At 41.1% G+C, this 7221-nt stretch overlaps 1 non-coding gene across 1 annotated transcript; it reads right to left on the reverse strand.

Moving 5' to 3' along the window:
- Window positions 1-5571: 5571 nt before the first annotated feature.
- TRNAR-ACG lies at window positions 5572-5644 on the reverse strand. The gene has a single exon. It is a non-coding gene; the product is annotated as a tRNA-Arg (tRNA).
- Between the last annotated feature and the right edge of the window lie 1577 nt (window positions 5645-7221).

The raw sequence follows: 7221 nt of genomic DNA on the forward strand, positions 1-7221 counted from the left end.
TCCTTCTTGGGCTTGGGCTTATTTTGGATCCGCCCTATTTAGAATGGAAGACAAGTAGCTTCTCTTGTGTGAAGGGATATAGACACTTAAAAAAGAGTGAGGAGATATTCTTTCAGCAGGCAATGATAATCTTCCATCTATCTGTTTTCCGAATCTATATTGTTATTAAACAATCAAACAAGAATTTCTTTAAGCACACCCCACAAAGCGTACACAGATCCAATACCACCGCACGATTAGGCCCACTAAAATCAATCTAACGATTAGCCTTAACCTAAACCATTTTCTGTGTGCACTTCGCAATTTACATTGACTGACCGTACTCCATCGTGGAGGAAAATATGAAACTCCACGCCTGAGTAATTAGGAAACTAATAATCACGGGTGCATCCTATTCTAGAAAACTAAATCAGAGTGCATCTATCCTATTAGGAAACTAATCTCAGACAAATCTATCCTATTAAAAAACTTATCTCGGACGCATCCATCCTATTAGAAAGCTAATCGCGAGCCGCCTGCCGCCATCATGCACGCTAGCCATGATGGGGGAAGCGCGAAGAGCTTCGTCTTCCTCCGGGAACAGACGTGCTATCGCCGCTATCGTCTTCTGCTTGGAGGCCAGGCGCTCTTCTGCCGCTACTGCGACGACTCCATCCACGTCCAGGGCATGCTCTCCGGCAACCATCGGCATCCGCGTTGACTTCAGCTCCGTTCGCAGCACCCACGCCGACAAAGTGTCTGTTCAGTGGGTGCATATGCATTACATATTAAATAAGAATCGTGGGGCTTCAAGCAATCTAGAATTATAGATTTGGGATTATCTTAGGTTGCCGATTGCTGTACTGAAAATATGTAATTATATATGACACGTACATAAGAATGCAGCAATCTTGTCTTACAAAGTAGGATCAAGAGGGATACTGAAGAAGTCAAGATGCAGAGTCTATTTCCCATGATTACTTCTCATGTTCATGTCGGCTTCCTTGTGCTTTACTTCGTACCACCATATGCATTAAACTGGACCATATCAAGAGGTAATCAGTGTGTGTTTTACATATGACGTTGCTTTACCTGGAATTAAGGTGGGTTGCACCTGCCTATGCACTATCTCCAGGGATAGGTTGGAAATTAGAATATATAATTCATTCTTAGAGAAAACTTTACACGCGTCACTTTAACATAATTGCATAGCAATCCAGTAAATTATGTAAGATTCAGTAGGAGGCAAGATATTGAAGATGTACTACTATTTCAGTTACATGATTTTATACATCTAAAACGGGTCACATGACTCCGTAACTATTGTTAGATAATATATCTCGCTGTTCTGTAAAGGTATGCAATTTCTACTGCATTCCAATAAAGAGAATTTTACCATACAGAAGGATCCAATGAAGAAACTAATCCGGCTGAGTTCCAATAAATAGATCCTTCAAAGGATCTGTCCTAATACACCTGTCGTATATTGGTACAGAGAAATCATATAAATTGTACTTAGTCGGATTTATTTTGTTTCATGACAGAGAAACCAAATACTTTTCGCTATTTTGGCACATATATTTATTCTTATATACTTGTACAGTTTCGAATGATCCAACATATCTGCAGTCATCAAACTTGAAGACATGCTGTTTAAGTCCTCATTTGCACCGCCTCTCTTTCTTTGTCTGCGTGCCTCTTTCCTCCAATAATAATAATGAACAACTTTTTCCGGATCAGGTATTACACTGTTACAAATGTATGCTGAAGCTACTCCTTACGACAAGGAAAAAGAGGATGAATGATTTCTATCTTCACCAGTTTTGTAGCATGTTCCAAATTGTTGGCTCTTTCTTATTTGAGGATTCATCATTTTTTTGTAATTTAGAAGCTGACCTGAAAGCTTGATAAGGTTAAGCTTGACAAATACTTTAGAATACTTTTCCTTTCATCTTTATTTTTTTTCATAACTCATTTCAGTTTCTATACGTACAAAACGTCTTACATCATTGTAAGTTAGTATGGTTGCCAACACATAAACACATACAAAACCGGATAAATTTTTTCTATCATGATAATTATTGGATTTCTTTTAGCCCTTTTACATTTCAATTAGTTCTTGTAAATCATCTTTATTTCATATAGAAGTCGTTGTAGTCACATATCATCTTCTATTTCCTATTATCCATAGTAGGTAGCTATATAATTTTGGCAGTCCACACGACCAAAAAATATATATAATTTGATCCAAATTAGTAAAAATATATATTTTTCTATGCAAATTAGTAGAATAAAATAAGATTCGAGAATTAAGCATCTTGAACAATATAATTGCACCGTAAGGCAGTTTATACTTTTTTCCCTGGCTACACTCGAAGAGAAGACTATACTACATGCCTATATTATTGCATTAATAAATAATTGCTGATTTTATTTAAATGAGAATATTTTCTTGCTATTACTCTATGCAGCAACATAACCACTATTGTGTCCCGCTTTTGAAAATACAATTTGAGCGACATCAAACATTGTGTATCCATTTGATTTATAATTTTAAAAATGTTTATTTTTTTATATTATGTGAATTCACTTGTTTTACGATCGAGACGTGCGTTGCACGTGCATGCTTACTAGTTAGCAGAAAACGACGCATGGCATATTCTGTAAAGTACTCCTCTGTAGAGAGAAATCATGTCATTAGTCCATTTCCTTGAGAGTGAAGAGGCCACGGAAAGCAGTCGCCTATGCTATAAGAAAATGTTATATCATTTAGGGTAGAATTATAGAAAAGTCTGATGGTATGTCTCTCATGTCAGTTATAGAAGAAAATGCAAAACTTTGACATTATGGATTATTCAGGGATTTACTTCACACAAATTACTCGCAATAAAAAATGATAATTAATCTAGTTGGAAAATATATGACGAAGAGATGCCATTTTTTTTACATATTCAGATGTAGTCCAAAGCCTACCATAACCATGGGCATGGGATCAAAAGACCACATGATTTAATGCAACAACAACAACAACAACAACAACAACAACAACAACAACAACAAAGCCTTTAGTCCCAAACAAGTCGGGGTAGGTTAGAGGTGAAATCCATAAGATCTCGCAACCAACTCATGACTCTGACACGTGGATTGCAAGCTTCCACGCACCCCTGTCCATAGCTAGCTCTTTGGTGATACTCCAATCCTTCAGGTCTCTCTTAATGGACTCCTCCCATGTCAAATTCGGTCTATCCCGCCCTCTCTTGACATTCTCCGCACGCTTTAGCCGCCGCCTATGCACTGGAGCTTATGGAGGCCTACGCTGAATATGCCCAAACCATCTCAGATGATGTTGGACAAGCTTCTCTTCAATTGGAGCTACCCCAACTCTATCTCGTATATCATTATTCCGGACTCGATCCTTTCTCGTGTGGCCACACATCCATCTCAACATACGCATCTCCGCCACACCTAACTGTTGAACATATTGCCTTTTAGTCGGCCAACACTCAGCACCATACAACATTGCAGGTCGAACCGTCGTCTTGTAGAACTTGCCTTTTAGCTTTTGTGGCACTCTCTTGTCACAGAGAATGCCAGAAGCTTGGCGCCACTTCATTCATCCAGCTTTGATTGATGATTCACATCTTCGTTAATACCCCCATCATCCTGCAGCATTGACCCTAAATACCGAAAGGTGTCCTTCTGGGGTACCACCTGGCCATCAAGGCTAACCTCCTCTTCCTCACACCTAGTAGTACTGAAACCGCACATCATGTACTCGGTTTTAGTTCTACTAAGCCTAAACCCTTTCGATTCCAAGGTTTATCTCCATAACTCTAACTTCCTATTAACCCCCGTTCGACTATCGTCAACTAGCACCATATCATCCGCAAAGAGCATACACCATGGGATATCTCCTTGTATATCCCTTGTGACCTCATCCATCACCAATGCAAAAGGATAATGGCTCAAAGCTGACCCCTGATGCAGTCCTATCTTAATCGGGAAGTCATCAGTGTCGACATCACTTGTTCGAACACTTGTCACAACATTATCGTACATGTCCTTGATGAGGGTAATGTACTTTGCTGGGACTTTGTGTTTCTCCAAAGCCCACCACTTGACATTCCGCGGTATCTTATCATAGGCCTTCTCCAAGTCAATGAACAACATATGCAAGTCCTTCTTTTGCTCCCTATATCTCTCCATAAGTTATCGTACCAAAAAAATGGCTTCCATGGTTGACCTCCCAGCCATGAAACCAAACTGATTTTTGGTCACGCTTGTCATTCTTCTTAAGCGGTGCTCAATGACTCTCTCTCATAGCTTCATTGTATGGCTCATCAGCTTAATTCCACGGTAATTAGTACAACTCTGAACATCTTCCTTGTTCTTGAAGATTGGTACTGATATACTTCGTCTCAATTCTTCAGGCAAACAAATAAATTTACGAGAAATCTATCTTCCCTGGGGCTTGGACCTATTTCGCATCCGCCCTTATCTAGAATGGAAGACAGATAACCTCTTATGTGTGAAGGGATAGACACTTAGAAAAAATGTGAGGAGATATATTTGTACCTAACGAAGATAATCTTCCATCTATCTATTCCAACTCAACAAAAAATGATATAACTATCATCTTCTCTAAAGTACTCATCTCTAGAGAGAAATCACTGCACTAGTCCATTTCCTTGACAGTGAAGGAACTATGCAATAAAGTGCGCTAGAGGACTTTCCCGACAAAAAAAGAGAGGACAGTTTCCTCTCTATTACAACTACAACTTAACAAACCAAAACATTTCTCCGGATAGGTAGGAAGGCATAGGGCTCTGGGCGAAGACGGAGGTCAATGCCTACAATGATGACACTCTTAGACCAAAAGCGTTGTTCCAAGCTTGAGCTCATGTGAGCTCGGGTGAACAGTAAAAAAAGCAATTCCGAATTTTCTTTGTGTGAAACATTGACAAAGTTTTTTCATAGATTGCAAAATTCATTAGGATATGACATCCGTGGAAAGTGTGGAAAAAAAACAAAATCATGCTCCGAAAATGTGTTTGGAAATAAGATTTTGGAGCATTGATTTTGTTTTTTCTACCACGATTTTTAAGAATGTCATATGGTTCACGATTTTGTCAATGTTTCACACAAAAAAATTCAGTTTTTTAATTCTTTTTTTTGATTTTACTGTTCACCTGGGCTCAGGATTAGAACAGTCGCATCCATCTTAGATGTTCTTCTTGGTCGAATAGTAATTCCTCTACATGGATGCTGGTGTGGCTGAGCTCTTCCCCAAGGTTACGTGAGGTAGTCGTATGTAGTTCTAGACGAAAGCTTAAGTCGTTGAAAAGGGTCGACGGCGCAAGAGGACACCTTGGATGAACGAGCCATTGTTTTTTCTCTCCTTAGTGTTTAAATCATCAATATATATATCCTTTGGTTTTTCCCATCTTGATGAAATGGAAAAGAACACCTGCTTTGTCGTAAAAAAAGTTCAAATAAATTTGAATCGGAGAGAGTAACATTTATTTGAAGTGAAAAATGGCCACGGCAGTTTATCCTTCAAATCAAGCACGTAACACCAGACAAAAAAAAACACGACTCCGCTGGGGATCGAACCCAGAATCTCTGGTTTCGTAGACCAGCGCCTTATCCATTGGGCCACGGAGTCCTCGACGAATGGTCTCTCCTAGACTCCCTTAACTGGAGAGAGTAACGCTCAGACTGCGGTCGAACAGTCCGAGCTGCCCAGGTAAGAAATCATGTCACACCTGCACTGCGGTTGAACAGTCTGAGCTGCAGAAGTAAGAATCACACTGCGCCAATTTTTCGGTCCGCTATTTGGTGCGTGCCCGGCCCGGCTGTGCTTGTGTGGTGCGCAGCGCTCGGCATGGCGCCCATCACGCACCAAATACCATCATTTTCAGGCTACCTCAAATGCATCCCGCTTCCATTCCATCTCAAAAAATGTGTTCCACTTCCAAAAGAAGGAAGAAGAAAGAAAGAAAGAGGAAAGCCACACTTATTCCCCTCGGACTGTTCCAAAGGTCCGCAGGACAAGGACAGGAACGCTCCAAATCAACGGTTAACCATCTTCTCACAAAATGTTATCCGACGATGATATGACTGTCCAATGTATTCAGGGCATCTCCAACACAGCGTCCTTTAAATCGGACTCACTATTCATCCACGGACACTTCTGGATGTGTCCGAAGACACAAATATAAAAGCCGGTCATTGAACCGTGTGCATCAAATCCGGATAGCAGGGGATGAGCTATGTGAATCTAGAGGACAAAGCACATGGATTATGAGGACATGTGGTTCAACTAACAGTGGACCAAGTGAAATCCCGCAACCGTTGTATGATGTCCGGACTCCTATAAAGCTTCCCAAGTTTATTTTTCATTTGGCAAAATTTGAACGCGTGGAATGAACCACGGAAGTTTGAGGTCCCTTATTGGATGGCAAAAAGTGTCCGAACCATGTGGTCTGGAACTTTACGGACGTTACAGCCGGACCTAACAAATCCGGCCTCCAAAACAGTCACGGAACACATTCATGGGCATGCACTGACCGGTCACTCTTCAAATGTCCGTGTCCACAACAGGATACCTCAATAGTATATCCTTAAATCCATACAATATCACGCAACGTAAACTAAACTCACATACTACATATCGATCACATACATGGCATACAACTACTTCATCATACATGCCATCAGACTTTCAGAGATTGTCATGTTCTAAATACTAGAGCTATGGAGAAAGTTCAGCCAAGGCCGCCCTTGCCCCTGTCGTTTCCGTCTTTGTTGCGGAAGTAGCGGTCGAAGATGCAAAATGGATTGAGCCGAATCTACTCACCGTCGGAGCTGTCTTGATCCATCACTAGCTTCCTCCTCCTCTTTGGGGGGCAGTCCAAGCGCCATTTGCGCCAACACAATAGATTTGCATCGAAGTGACTCTAATCGTGGAGCTGGGGTTTTCTCTCTCGACCAGCGGAAACCCATCTGGACGGCCAACTCCTCGTCCTCGCATGAGTGAGGTCCCATTTGACAGATCAAGAGATCTCAGAGTTGGATTCGTTGACTGTCATATTAGAGAAGGCTGGCCAAGAGCTAGGGAACGAAGTGGAGTTGCTAGGGTTTGGTTCTGGATGCGGATGGGACTGGTATATGTGGGTTAGGGTGGCCTTGTGTGTGACGGATCTGACGTGGTGGACGCGTCTAGACCTCTCCACATCTATT

Source organism: Triticum dicoccoides, chromosome 5A (genome assembly GCF_002162155.2).
Source record: "Triticum dicoccoides isolate Atlit2015 ecotype Zavitan chromosome 5A, WEW_v2.0, whole genome shotgun sequence".
Lineage (NCBI taxonomy): Eukaryota > Viridiplantae > Streptophyta > Magnoliopsida > Poales > Poaceae > Triticum > Triticum dicoccoides.